General features: G+C 33.4%; 1 protein-coding gene and 2 long non-coding RNA genes across 19 annotated transcripts in view; all 3 read right to left on the bottom strand.

Moving 5' to 3' along the window:
* The window catches only part of LOC106788198, a 13,636-nt gene extending 2,830 nt beyond the window's left edge, over positions 1 to 10,806 (bottom strand). The window contains exons 1-2 of the long non-coding RNA XR_001381875.1: positions 10,633 to 10,806; positions 9,146 to 9,212 (exon numbers count right to left, since the gene is read on the bottom strand). This is a non-coding gene — a long non-coding RNA (uncharacterized LOC106788198). The remainder of the gene's footprint in view (positions 1 to 9,145; positions 9,213 to 10,632) is intronic.
* Positions 1 to 15,800, bottom strand: part of LOC106788192 (phosphatase and actin regulator 1) — a 74,158-nt gene that overhangs the window by 16,315 nt on the left and 42,043 nt on the right. The gene's annotated exons all lie outside the window — the stretch shown is intronic.
* LOC106788196 lies at positions 10,817 to 14,209 on the bottom strand. The gene is made up of 3 exons (XR_001381873.1): positions 13,787 to 14,209; positions 12,586 to 13,164; positions 10,817 to 11,182 (listed from the first exon to the last, which is right to left on the bottom strand). It is a non-coding gene; the product is annotated as an uncharacterized LOC106788196 (long non-coding RNA).

Below are 15,800 nucleotides of genomic sequence, written 5' to 3'. Positions count from 1 at the left end.
AGAGAGAGAGAGAGAGAGAGAGAGAGAGAAAGAAAGAGTATCAGACAGTGTACAGACAGAAATGGTGAAGAAAGTTAGAAGAAATCGAATACATGTTTCTCGATTTGAAGAAACTGAAACTCTTCCGATCAGAATCTGGTACATAGGATTGATTCAATTCTAAGAAATTTGTTTTTGCTCAATTGATCGGCTTTTTTCTAATTGTAAGATAGGAAAAAATGTATCTTTCTCAAAATGCAAAAGTGTTGTCTTAGAAATTTGGTCAGCTTTTTTTTCTTTCTTTTTCTCTATCTTTCGAGGCGTTTTAATCTAAAATTCTTTAAGTGTTTCCAAGCTCCGCAGAAGAAAGAAAAAAAGAAGAGAGAAAAAATAAACAGGAAAAAGCGAGAGAATTGGTTAAATTTCTTTTAGACACCCCCACGCCTGGCGATGTGTGGGTACTTCGCAAGGCGGCTAAACAAATTTAACCGAGTTGCTTTCGCGGTTAGAGTTGGTGCTGGTGGAGTGAGTCAAAATTGAGATAAGACGAGGCATTTTCATTTTTTAGAGCGAGTCTTTCTGTTCTTCCACGACCAGATAATCTCTCCCTCTCTCGGTTCTCTCACCTGTCACACGTGCCTACTTTTTTGTATCGACGAAAATACGATGACACGATGACGTAAAAAAAATCATTCCTCCTCCCAGCCCCATCTATTGTCGGTGGTCATTTACGAAAACATTTACACATTACGTAAGATCTCTGACATTAATAAAAAAAAAGTTTAGTTGCGTCAGTGAAGAAACTCTAGTTTTGCAAGCTTGATTTCCCTAGCGATACTTTGAATGTACACACCGGAAGTAGTAATTCTCTGTTCTGTTTTCTTCATTGCTCTTAAAACCAACGAACGCTCCCACCTCCTCACCCCACTACTCCCAATCCTCCTATCTTTCTCTCTTGTGTAGGAATACAAAAAGAAACGAGAAGTATTTTTTCAAGGATCTCTTTATCGAAACTTTCGAGGAAATAACCGGTGAATGAAGAAACTTTAAAAAAAGTTAAACGTCTTCTCTTCATCTTCGCATTAAAGTTCCATACTTTGACTATAAATATTGATCTCTCTATTTTCTTTCTATTTAAATTAAACTCGGATATATCAAATCTTATGATTGATCTATTAGTTGGGGGGTAGATTAAAGCGAGTAGTAAAAATCGTTGAACACTTTCTTCGAAAGTCTGTTTAATGCATATTCATCACGGTCAGTCAAATCTTATGTTATTCGATTGAAATCTGATTTTCAGAGTAATCGCGTTACATGTCGCTAATGATCTTGCTGTTAATGCGACTATAAACTAGTTATAATAACCAAAAAAAAACATTATATTTTACTTACAATTAATCTCGGGTAAGAGATTGATAAAGAGGAAAGTTAATTGGAGAAAAGATTGAGAAATAATAAAATAGTGCAAAATGGTAAGTTTAAATTTATGAAATATCAAAGTTTTCAACGGTATATAGAGGTCACGATGGAGAAGAAATAGAGTAGTATATCAAGGACAGTTGAAATATCAAGAAAAATGACAGATTTAAAAGTTCTTTTTAGACTAGTAGAAAGAAAAATAAATGAAAAGTTACTAATATTGGTTGTGCAACAAAAAGATACGAGAACGATTTGTATCGGTATGTTTCTTCCGTGCGTGTCTCTCTCTCTCTCTCTCTCTCTCTCTCTCTCTCTCTCTCTCTTTCTCTCTCTCTCTCTCTCTCTGTGTATTCAAGAAAGAAGGTTGCTTTCAAGGTTTCACTTGAACCTTGACCTCCTTTTGGTTTCTCTATAGGGCGCGTCGCAGAACCTTTGCATCGATTTCGGCTGACTGAGAGGAGTGTTCCAAAGAAAAAAAAAAAAAAAAAAGAGAGAGAGAGAGAGTACAGCTCCACCCACAATTTCGTCCTGACTACAAAATAATAAATGGTATTGACATAAAAGAACTTACAATATGTCATTGTATGTGTTTAATCATTGTCATTAAGTTTGATTTTAGAAAAAAAATCGGAAAAATCGACGAACAACATGGAGAATTTCGAGAATTATATAACGGAATGCAAGAATTCCGTTATGTTGCATTACGCTGAATTAAATGCAATTTGAATACTTGCGAAATAATGTATATATATAAAATACTAAAACTGAAGAATTTTCGAATTCCATTCCTAAGATAAACGTATGAGAGATTTTCGTTTCCTTTTTTTCATTATATTTGAAATCAGTGAGAAAAGAAAGAAAAAAAATAGATAAGTACTACTACGGAAACCGTGATTCGATTTGGGGGGGGGGGGGGCAAAAAAAACACGTTTATTTTTCGCACTCGTTAATAACTGTTATAAAAGAATCCTTTTCGATATCCCACGGATATATCTAACAGCTCAGTGTTCGAAATGAAACCAATAAGGGCATCGAAGTGTCAATAAAACTCGACATTCCTTTTGGTTTTAGGAATCTGGACCAGGGTGGAAATGAAATTTTCCCAAAGCATTTGTAGACGATAATCTATCTTGAGTTTTTTTTTGTTTTTTTTTTGTCCCCCCGTTTTCTTTTACGATTGATCAATATTAAATTTAAATAACTTTTTTTTCATCGTCTCTCGATGAGTATTATAATTCTTCAATTAATATATATTTTGATCACATCCCGTGTGTATATGTTACTGTCAAAGCAGGAAATTAGGCATTACTAGTAAATCCTCGGCATTATTATAAATGTGAAGAGCCTTCAGACGAAGTAGAAAATTGAAAAATTCTTCAAATTTTTCCTAGCCATCGAACATAATACTTTGATTTTTTAGAGAATATCAAATTACTATTTAAACAACGTTGAAAAAAATACATTCTCAGACACAGACACACGCAGCCATACGATCACACAATATCAAAGATTGCAATGGTGTAAATTGTGCATCTTTGCAATTTCTTTGAAAAGTTTCGGTAACATATACATACAAATAATAAATTGCATAGTATTTTTATGTGTATCGAGATTTTCTTTAAATCTTTACACGAATGGAGAGAAGAAAACATATACATAGAAATAATGTATACACGTTAGTTAATTAATTCGAGTTTCAACAAGTTAATAAATGTCTCACCTTAAACACGAAGTTCAAGGAAAAGTTATCTCCGATGAGAAAATGACATCGGAATATAACAACAGTAGAGTTACTTAAAATGCTGAAGCTATATGCGCTTGAAAGCTAATCTGTAATCTCCTCGACACTGATTTACCAAGTGTAAAAGAGAGATGATCGTATGCATATGAGTAAGAACATTCTAACTTTAAATGGCTCAATTAAACGTGCCGATTTATAACAAGGTATTCAATCAAATTAAAACGAAATAGAGAGAGAGAGAGAGAGAGAGAAATAAATTGTTTGTTTTTTTTTTTAATAAATTAGAATAACCATTAAATGAAATGAAATGAAAAGTATAAGTTAAATAATAAATAATGAATGATAGCGTTAAAAAGCAATGAATATTAATAGCTTCCATTTATTCGTAACTGAAAATGTTATCATAAAATGAATGACAAGAGAAGTGTAATTGGGCCATAGATTGGAAAGAGACAGACGACGAATCGGAATCATGAAGGATCGTTTGATACTGCATTCGAGTCGTAAACAAATCGAATTGTGTCACTCGACTAGGTGAATTGCGGTTGGTAATGGAGAGTTGTATATTGATAGACCGATACTGGTGATTAGAAACGATCTATAGAACCGCAACGAATGTAGGAACTTCGAAAAAGTGGTTTGTTTTAGAATTTCTCTTGATTGCGAGTTCACGTATAAGGGGAGAACAATGCTTTTCATCTATTTTTCAATTTACGATAAATACAAGAAAAAGATATCGCAGAAGGAAAAATATAATTTGCTTTTGATTTATATATTCGAAAATGTTTCATGTCAAAATTAACAAAGTGACCAACTGATATTTTGTATTAAGTAGTAGAATAATTTTTCCCAAGAAAATATACTTTTGTGATACACGGAAAAGAATATCGAGAAGGGGTCGAATTAGGAACGCAAAAAATATATATTTTTATAGAAGAAAAAGAAAAATAAAAAAAGGATAAGGTACGAACCTCTGCTACAAAGCTATGCAAATGTTACTATAAGGTTCCTCCTCCTCCTTTCCTCTGGTACTTTTGATTTTGATTTTTCTCTCATCGTTCTCGTAAAAATTTCACATCTATATTCAAGGCGTTGAGAACAAATAGGAGTACATATAACTTTAATCGATATTACATAAAATATATTATAGAAAACAACTTTTATGTGTTATTTTGTACTATTTGTCATTTTTCTTCTTCTTCTTCTTCCTCATTTTATTAGGACTTTGTTCTGTTATAATAGTTATTAAATGAAATAACTAAACCGACAAAGTTAATAGTACGAAAGTTTAATTGAATCTTCCTTAAGTGTATAAGAAAAATATTTTTTTCGATTTCGTTTCAATACCAACCATAAAAAACTGTATATCGTTGTAAATCCGGAGATATGTGTTTCCTTCGTTTTATGGGCTTCCAAGCGAGGGTTATCTAATCTCGAGATAGAGTTTCCTTATTGACTTATGGGATTAAATTACATTTCCTTCGGAAAAACTATGAAAAACGAAAATCAAATAAATTCGTATATTTGTTTTCCTATCTTTCCGTTTTTCTCAATAATACAATTTTTTTTGTCTGTTACTCGTATCGATTGACAAAAAATAAAAAAGTGGTTTTAATAAGATCTTCTCGGGGGGGGGGGGGGGGAGAAGAAGAAAAAAGGGGAAAAATCGAATAGCTTTTTCTGAAAGATTACTCGACGCAATACGCTCCTGACATACGAGGAGCCATGCCCGTCTAAAATCTGCCACAGCTAGGCCAAAATCAATATGGTGATGCAGTAGCAGCAGCAGCAGCAGCAGACCACGGCCTTTGTGCTCATTATTAAATCCGCCGCAATGTCGAAAGAAAGACCAACCAACCAACCAACCAATCAGTTGCTCTCGTTCAAATTCGATTATCGTATATCACAATGGGAGACATTTTTTTCTTTTTTTTTTTCTTCTTCTTCTTTACAAATTGAGACATATTTTTTCTTACAATTATTTTACCGTTCGTTAAATAGTATTTATAAAAAAAAAGAATATATTAATGAATATTAATATTTAATTAATTAATAATTCGATGCAATTTTTGTAGCCCGTGTTGTACCAACCGATTGTCCCGAGTAACAAGAATTGCAATCGTTCGAAATGTTTCTGACGATAAACTATGAGACGATCAATTCGATATTTCTTTTCTCGTTTCCTCTTTTTATTTTGAAATAACCCAATTATTATTTTACGTATCAAATACAACATTTATATAATCCTTTTATTTATTGTTTTCATTTCTCTCTATGTATTATTTATATTTTTTTTATTTATCGATATTTATTTCCTGTTATGTAACAATGGGTAAATACCGTCAATGCTGCACAAATAAAAAAATAAGATGACTTATACTTAGTATAACTGTATCATACTTAAACCACAACGTATAATAATAATGTTATTATTTGATACTAACAATAGGTACAACACTTGTATTAGTATAATTACATATTATAATTATACCTATACAACTTATGTGTGTATATATATGTATATTGAGAGAAGAAGAGAGAAAATAAAAACAATTAATAATAGAATGATCATTTGGTAAGACCGCATTGTTTCGTGTGTCAGAGAATTGAATGACGAATGTCTCGCGGCTGACAGCCAACAAGGCAACGACGCTGCTCGAAAAGTCCAAAAGAGAGTACTGGAACTAAGAGGGTGGCGAGAGGGTGGCGAGAGGGTGGCAAGGGGGAAGTAGCTGGACCATTGCACGGCTTCGTCGAGATGCTTGTTATACACTCCTGCATTAACAGCCTGAGGCCAAACTCTTTTGTTCTTGTCAAAAGCTAACTAATCTACTGGCACTCCTGACGCGACGAACCAGCACCGAAACAGGATCAGAATAACGTCCAACTTTTATAATAGAGATGATCAATTTGAAATTTCATATGCTTTTAATATATTACTATACAAAGTGTCCTAGCTTTTCTTTTCTTTTTTTTTAACAAGAGAGGAGACATTTTAGAATTTATTATTAAATATTTGATACTCGAAGAGAAAATTCCTAACAGAAAATTAGTGCCCGAGGTGATTCCACTCAGGGGGTAGGTGGTAGGTAGGTATGAGACGAGTATCCTCAAAGAAAATCGATATTCTTGGTAAATGTGTGAGCTAAGGAAAGAGGTAAACGAGATAAGAAGAAGAAGAAGACAGAATGAGTATAAGAGAAAGAGATAGAAAGAAAGGGTGAAGGATGAAAGAAAGGAAGGAAGGAAGGAAGGAAGGACAAGGATCAATGGAAATTGTAATAACGATTCGAGATTTCAACGATTCCCATTTTCATTAGGATTCATCTCTTATCATAATGAGCTTAATTGGATCTTTTAAAGAAAAGATGTTCGACATCGCGATAACTTCTCCTTTTCTCTTTTTTTTACTCGATCGATCAAATCTATTTGAAAGAATTTTTCTAGTTAATGATAATTTTATTTGCCGGAATGGGCGTAATTTGCAATATTCGGAAAATAAAAAGAAAAGAAAAAAAGAGAAAAAGAAAGAAAATACATTAGGGATGATCAGGAACGAGCGAGGTATAATGGAAGAGAAAGCCGTGGAATGACCTACTATCGCGATATGCATTATGCTTTATGTCTGTATTATAACCACCAAGAACGCACAGACCATAATACGCTTCAATGAGGATGTGAACTTAATTTTCCGAGATTTTGTAATCCTCCATTTTTGATTATTCTTTAAATCCAATCAATTTCTAGACCCCCAAACTCAAATTAGGAAAAAGAAGTTTCAAAGAAATTCCCATTAATAATTCTTAACAGAAGAAAAAAAAAAAGAAAATCAATGAAAAATTGCATACAATAATTACTTAAATTTTATTTGAAAAAACGTGATTTTCCTCGAACCCTAATAAAACGATCGAAAAAAGGCATCGAATAATAAATAGTTTTATTAATATGGCGACGATGTTTCGTAAAAATGCCATCGCGGCAGCACCGGTAATACCAGCAAAAAATGTACTAAAAAACGTGCACATTTTGAATAAAATCGGAATCTATGAATGAATCGAGGTCGCTGATATAGCCGATTTGTATGTCGTCTGAATATCAGAGACTGTCGTCGTCTTCAAATACCAGGATTTGTACTGAAATTTGATATAATGGAACGAGCTTCCATCGTAATCGGGCCAAGAACTCACCGCAGGCCACGGACGAATCGTGATAGCAACCGAAGCTTTTTCCTTCTTCAGACCGTCCCTCAAAGCTCAACCCTTTTTCATCTACCTATCTTTCACTCTTCATATCAAACTTTGCGCACTAGGCCACCCGAATTTCGATTTTCTTAATACTAAATAAAAATAAAAAAGAAAAAAAAAGTCGGAATAAGAAACTACGCGTCTTAGCACTTTTCTTTAAGTTTTTTCTCTTCCCATCCTCTACTCTCTCAGATTGTTTTCAGTATTTTAAGAAATATAGAAACAACGATTTCTCTCTACTGAAATCTTTTTCGAGGGGTAGAATCGAAAAATACTTGAAATGAGAATGTTGCCTTTTCGAGATTAAAATAGAAACGGATAAGAAGAGAGTGAGAAAGAAAGACAATTTTTAGAAATAAGATGTCAAGAGTTAGAATGAGTTTTATTGATTCCATTCTAAACGAACTTGTATCTTTCCTTCTTGAGAATTATTGTATTTTTACTGACAAGAAGAATCCTCCGTTAAAAGACAATGGGATTTCCCTGAGATTTAATTGGTACGTGTTAATACTAATATTTAAATAATCATGATACAAAAAATCCCGTTCCAATGTTTCCGAAGAAAAGTATTATTTAAACTTTGATTTGTGTGTGTGTGTATCTACGTTTTATATGTTCACACCAATTTGTAACAACATTTTTTTAATGAGCGCGTATTGTAAGCATTAGATACAAGATTATTTTTGTATGATTATCTGAAGAATAGTAATACACGTAGACACACATACACACCAAATTTCATCGAAATTTGGCGTCTACCGATAGAGGATCCCTCTCGCGAGATAAAAAAATATTTTTATCTACATCCCTTATCTTTCAAGCTGATTTGTAAGTTCACTGGATGATATCGCTACGTAGAATGTTGCCATCTGACGACGTATTCTACAAGCTAGGGTGTGCAGACTTTGCAGTAACCTGCGGAAACCATTTGGCAAAGTCGATACAAACGGTATTGACTTTGTCAGATTTCTACTTATCATCTAACTCTTTGCTTTTGTGTTTTTTTTTAAATCGTAGGTAACTCGGGGTAAATTTCCCCCCTACGATATAACACAGTCAACTTTGATTTTTATTCTCTCTTCGAATAATAATACTTGAAAATGTGTATTAAAAATAATAATGTTATCATTTAATAAGCATTGTTGTACATGGTTTCGCGTCATACTTCAACAAAATAAGCCCGTACATTGGTGTGAAAAGTTAAGTATTAATGATGCAACTTTTTATCAAAGGATTGACACAAACGGTCGGTCAAATCATTTGCCCATTTAACAATTGTTAGTTTTTTTTTTTATTAATACGAACTATTCTAAAGAAGAAGAAGAAAGAATAATCAGTAGGAATAAGAGAAAATAATGCGTTTCCCTGCTAACATAAGTCAAAGAAAAAAATGACGAAGTTGAAGAAAATACCGAAACCACTTGACCGGAATAAACGAAGGTTAAACGTACAATTGAGAACATCATTCGACTAAACGCGGGCAGTATTTTGTACTCATTCGAAACGAGTTGCAAGCGCACATTTTTTTCAATTGACCAATGGAACAAACCGTCTATTATCATGGTCGAAGTTTTAAAATGTCTTGAAGTAATTTGAGTTTTTGAAAATATAAAGAAAGCATTCGGTGAATTAAACCTTTTCTCTTCTTCGATCAAAACAAATTGAATATTTCGATCTCCCTCTTTTTTGTTTTTCTTTTGAGATTAATTTCAAACGAGAAATGGTTGAAAACACAAATTTTTGTTTAGAAATTCTCACTTACGCTTTTAAGAAAAGAAAATGGAAGATGCCATGCGATATTCCGAGAGACTCGTATGACACACACGTACCTGAAACAAAAAGATCAACAATTCATGAATATTTTCAATAATTCATTTAAAAAGATCTACGATTAATACATAAGTAGAAAAGAAAACAATACAGTATTTTTTTTCTTCTCTATAATATTTTTTCATAATAACACAAGCTTTTTCTTTTTTTTAATTCTAACGAATTTATGATGATCGGATTTGCCGGAACAAATCGGAGAAACGGAGATATATTAAGAGGAATCAAAATTAATTGATAATATATCATTTTTACATTTAGGAATCACCCTGTATTCGAATGTATACATCGTAGATTAACAATCGTTTGCGTTTTTAATCCGCTTATAGTTCGAAGATTGAAAAGGTACTATGATCATTTTTAGTCTCCCAGGATTCCGCAAGTTTGATCTCAGCAGCACGTGGTTTTTAATACGCAAAATACCACGATCGATTTTCCTCTAATCCTCGACATCTATGCAATATTTATGTATACATGCAATAAATACTTATTACGTATGTAAAGGTGTATCTATATACAAGAAAAAGAGTCCGATTTTATCGAATTAAAGTTTACGAGCCAACTAACGTGACACACACACAACAACGCGTTGGCTCGTGTCCAACCCAAATGCTAAACTCAAAAGTCACGGATATTCGCGTGGCTTTGATCGTATTAACTCTCCCTCCCCCTCCCCCCTAGCCTCTCCTTGCGGTATTTCATTCTATATTACCAAACAAATAATAAAAATAAGAATAATCGCATAAAAGAAGTTCGTGTTAAAACAGTATTGGGGTAATAAAAAGAAATTCAATTTTTGGAAAATCCTATAGAGCGGCCTAACTAACCACCCCTCAAGTATTTTAATATATGAAATGGTTTAATAATAAATTTAGAAAAAAATTCACAAGAAGTGAGGTTTGGCTAGTGAACAGCTCATACGTACGTACATGTGTATGTATGGTATCTATGAATGTCAAAAGTGATTTAGATGTAGGTCTTCGATTAGACTTTTACGGAATAACCCCGAAGCTTTAAAAAGTCGATATAATCAAAAAGAGAGGGGTAAAAAAAGTGAAGTTTGCTATAGGACGCGTCTAGTTTATATTCAGCTCGATAATTTGTTTTCTCTCTTATTAGACTTTTTTTGTAAAAAGAAAAAAAAAATCAAACCAGAAAACTCCTCCTTTCTTTCGTGAATCTTCTTTTCTACTTTCGCATAATGTTTATTTTTCCGTTGAATTATGGTTAAAGCATTTGGGGAACACGAGGGTACTAATTATCGCACGCACGCACACATACCCTGCCGTTTAAAAGAACAAATACACAAGCATTTGGGGGTGGGGGTGGGAATTGTGTATCTCGTTGTGCTTTAGATGAAGAAAAAAAAAATCATGAAGTTAGATTGTATCGTGAGAAAGAAGGTATCGGGTTTGTACAAACCTTGGAAAAATGGCAAGAGGTTGGTACCTTTGAAACACGTGCAACCCATAATATATCCCATCATCGGTGCGATGATTTCTCTTTCACGATTTTGACACTTTTCAATCTTGTTATCTTCTTTTATTTCCTTTGCTAACTTTTCTTCCTCTTTCTCTTTCTCGAATAAAACCACCACCACCACCACTTTCTCGGTTCGAATGAAATGAAATAATCGATTAACGAAAACGAAGAAGAAGGGAAATAATAATAACACGCGAACTAATCGAACCCGAGTCTCTTCGAATAATCTCTGGCACATTGCTCATTGATACTCTTTTGTCTCTGTTTGTTTTCTCTTTCTTTTTTCTCTCTCTCTCTCTCTCTCTCTCTCTCTCTCTTTTTCTTCTTCTTCCTTTTTGGTAAACGCATCGACTAAAAATTTCTTTCTTTCCTTTTGCCGTGCTTGATTAACGGTAAGTGAGTTCTCGTTACGAATTTAAAGACGATACTTGAATATGATCAACTCACATAAATGAGAGTTAAGCCAACCACCTTCCTTTCTCTTTCTCTCCTTAAATGTAACCGGAAACTAATGTGTATATAAGGCTATCGAAAATTACCGTTCGAATGGGATATCATTAATTGTAAGTAAGTTGAAAGAGGATCAAAGAAAATTTCTTTTCATTTTGATTACTCGTAAAAAGAAACTCAAAATAATAGTACAAAAAATATAATTCGGTATTTTGTTTCTTTAAATATATCGCAAGCGAGAGAACTAAACGTAGAAAATAAAGTGAAAATATAATATGTAGCAAATAAATGAGAACAAATGTGTTTTTCGATATGATTTGAAATGTTTTCAATGATTCTTCGTTCTAAGGTCTGCATGTAACATTTTCTTTCCGTAATGATATTATCATGACTTTTGTAGCTATAACTAAAGAATATCAGTTTTATGATTTTTATATTATCTTATATATGGATCTTATATCAAAATACTTGTTAAATCTAGTGTTAAGTTCTACGATAAGCTTAGCTGAGTTTAAAACATGCTCTGCATTAGATTAAAACGTTATTATTATTCACGAACGTCGAGTAGGATGTCGCCATACTCGAGTGCCAACTTCGAACACGTGTCAATACTTTATCAAGTGGATACTCGGAATACTCTTGACAAGGAAAACCGACGATTTCCCAAAAGCATTGTGTTTTTGTCTAGGGTCTAGGTCTAGGGCCTCAACGACTACCATCGATGCTCGAACACATAGATGACAATAATAACGGGACAGCCTGATTTCACTTTATTTTTCTTCCAAATTTTCCAAAAATCGACTTATTTTTTTAGCAGATTGTTCTTCTCTAGAGTTATTTCTGTGAATGTTTATATATAGTAATTTTTCTTAAAACAAAGTAAAATAAAATTTTGCATAAAGTTTAAATACCAATCAAAAATGTGCACTATTTAATAATATATAATTTATTGACGTTTCAAACTGACGTTGCATTTTGTTTATATCAGGAGCACAAACAGAAAAGAAAAGAGACCTCTGTCCATAAAAATATAGAAAAAGGTCAATCAAATACAGTACTTCCAATAAAAAACGTTCGAAAAACTGAAGAGTAACGCATTGGCCAATTGTTTTCCTGACAACAGAGTACGCTATTGCAATAAATCCCGGATGTAGAAGAAATTTCAAAAATAAAATGTTCAAAATGTAATATAAATTTACGTTTCACGCCAGGTAAATATAAAAATCACTTCGTAGAATTTCTTATGAAAAAGTGGACAACATTATGGGGTTGTTGTTACCCGGTTTATTATTTAATACAATTTTCTATTGATTAAGAGGCTGTAAAAATGAATAAAAAAGAAATAAAAAAGAAATACAAAAAAAAAAGCAAGAAAAAAAGAGGATTTATTTGTTAATCTGTGATCTAAGAGTGTTTATAAAGAAAATATGCGAATGTGCGCACCTTTTCGTCGCCTCCGCATAAAGCACCACTGCAGCATCAAACATCACACACTCTGAACTTTAATCGGTCGAGAGGTCAGTGACTCTCTTTGGTACCGCGAGTGCCTCCTCTTCCTCTTCCTCCTCCTCCTCCACCTTCTCCTCCTCGTCGGCGTCGTCCTCGTTGTCTTCTTAATCGCGTAACTCTCTTCGTACGCAGCATCCGCTTCGTCGTTTTACCTTCTTCGAGGGATTAACAAGTTACGACGAGATAATAACCACCCACCACCCCCTACACCCGATTCACGTGTCCCTTTATTCCACTTTTCAAGATGAATTCTTCTTTAATTCTTCGGACATTTATTTCAATCTCCTCTTGTTCAATATCAGAATTACGTTCGAAGTTCGACACAATGATTATTATTATTATTTCATTGAAATAAGAATAGAAATATATTTTGCAAATAAGGATATACACTGATTTGATGATCACTATTATTTTTTTTGTATATTTTCATTGATAGTCTTCAATCTTATATAAATTGTCCAAAAAGTCAGATAAATTTATGATCCAATTGACAGAACATTTCACGGATTAATTCTATCAAGAAGAAAACAATCAAAATTAATTAGTTTCTCATACTATTCGTATCTAAAGGGTCAACTTAATAATTCGTTGAACAAATGAAAATCTCATTGTCAAATAAAATCTATCATGGTAGTTGGGAGAAGATAATTTCAGAGTTAAAAAGTACGATAGAACATTTGAAGAAGAATACGAGACGAGAATGGGGGGTGGTATGAACTATTATATTAGGGATGAAGAAAAATGTAATAATTTAGTAACGAAGTGGTATGTTCGGTAAGGTCGGTTACGCGAGAATAGTGTTATTCGGGTGGGGTATCGAATGAGCTACGCGACAGGTCGCCGGGTCACGCGGATACCCGGGTCGCGCTCATATTCTCATTCAACCTTACTTATTTCTATCATTTTTTATAATCCTAATAATTAACTAATAATCCTAATAATCCAACATTATTTCACTTCTTTCAATTTTCTCATTATTTTTCTATTTTTATTTCGGCGAAAATATTTCAAAAAAAAAAAGAAAAGAGAACACGAATATTTGCATTCGTCGACGTATATACGAATAAACAGATATAGCTAGAGTAGAAAAAAGAAAGAAAGAGAGGGAGAGAGAGAAAGAGAGGAATCAGTTGACCTAATTTAACTGCGCGTTGGGATCGTTGTCCAGGTTGACACCTACGCAAGCACGCGCCCGTGCGTTCCTTCTTTTCCTTTGTTTCATCACTCATCCCCTAAAAATGCGTCAATTGTATTTATTATTTCTTCATTATCTATTTATCTATCCATTTATCTTCTCTATTATTGAATTTTTCCCCAAGCGTCCTTTTAATTCTATTTTAAACCGAAGATAATAAACCTTAACCCACATCCCCCTCCGCTCCCACTTCCCCCACATTCCCCAACCGGGGTTTTAACAAGTTTACAAATTATATATATGGAATTTCATTATGAGAATGATACGAGATCAAATATTTGAGGAGTACAAATTAGTCTCGATGCTTCACCAATTAGTTTTTACGTACTCGATAATAATAAACACGTATAATACACACATAAACGCACACTCACGCAAAATAGAAAAAATATCTTTCATTCGTTGTTCCAAAATTTTTCTTCGGGTTTTTTAAAAAAAGAAAAAAATTGAAAAAAGAGAAAGAGAAAGAAAAATCGAAAGAGAGAGAGAAGCAAAGTATTTTCCTCCTCCTCCTCCTCCTCCTCCTCCTCTTGTTCACTTTTTTATTTGTTGTAATATTTAAATAACACGTATTCGAGGAACATTCCAAATTAGTCTAATCGGCTTTTTATTCCTTTCGCACGTATGATCGAATGAAATGTTGTGTTATTTTTTTTTCAGTAGTGATATTCAAAACCGATGGTGGTATAGATGATATGCATAGAAACCAAACGTGACGTTTATTATTGAAAAATAATCCGAGTGGGAAGAAGTTATGCGAGACACGTTAAGGTCGAACAGCAACTGACTCCCTCTTTTCTTTCCGGGCGTCACGACGCCGACGCCGACGCCGACGCCGATGCCGACGCCGACGCCACCTTTGCATTACCTTCCTCCAACCTCATCCTCACCCCTCGTCCTTTCCCCGACCTAACGCATCCAATGTTGGCTTTACGTTTCTCGCAGTAACAATGACGATTACCGATTCTAAAAGTTAACTTTGATCATTTCTTTTGATAACACACAATATTGTGTTTCTCATAATAATATTATTATTATTAGAGAAGTAGTAGATACAATATATATACAGAGATATTTAGAATGCATTGTGCAATAAATAAAAAAGAATATGTAAAGATATTTACATAGAATTTTACTTGACTTTTCAAAATTGTTCAACTATACCTAAAACAAAACACATTAAACGCACGAACTTTTGCTCTCTCTCTTCACCCTAATAAATATAAATTTCTTTCAATTAGACGAATTATTTATTTATTAATTATTAATGAGATAAATAATGACAACAGCCATTTTGCAGCTGATATAGGTTATATACATATACATATATCAATTATTACGTAATTTAATGGCTTTTGAAACGTGCTAACACGTAAGGTTTGTTCAATAACCCTTCAACTGTGTTGACGATGATCGACTTATCTCAACATGCACGAGTGTATACTTTTGACATTCTTACACTAATACACAACCCAACAAAATGATTTCTGGACCCTGCAACTGATTTCTATTCTTTTTATTGCAACTTCTCATTCCCCATAAACTCAACGTATCACATGCATGCATACATGCAACACACACAAAATTCATTTAGGACCTTCTATAATTTCGTTCAACTGTTGATCCACCATAACTTTTTACGTTTCTTCTGTTTCTATCTCGTTTGATAAAATGTTGTCGTTACCAAACCAACCCCCAAGATGTTTAATTTAAAAAAAATGAAATCAAACATGTATTAAAAGATATGGGAACGTAATCCTCCTATAGGAGAAATACGACGAGACAAAATAATTTCTGTAGCGAAGTTTAAAGAAAAAGAAAAAAGGAAAGCTGCTTCGGTAAAATTGTTCGATGATCGCAAAGAGGAAGAGAACACACACCGTAACATCGAAGCAAATACAGCACCTTACATGAAGAAACTATGTAGGTATATAGATGTAACGTTATATGCTGG

This window comes from Polistes canadensis, unplaced genomic scaffold (assembly GCF_001313835.1).
Source record: "Polistes canadensis isolate GaletaPanama2010 unplaced genomic scaffold, ASM131383v1 scaffold_129, whole genome shotgun sequence".
Taxonomy (NCBI): domain Eukaryota; kingdom Metazoa; phylum Arthropoda; class Insecta; order Hymenoptera; family Vespidae; genus Polistes; species Polistes canadensis.
This window is presented reverse-complemented; position numbering and strand designations above follow the sequence as displayed.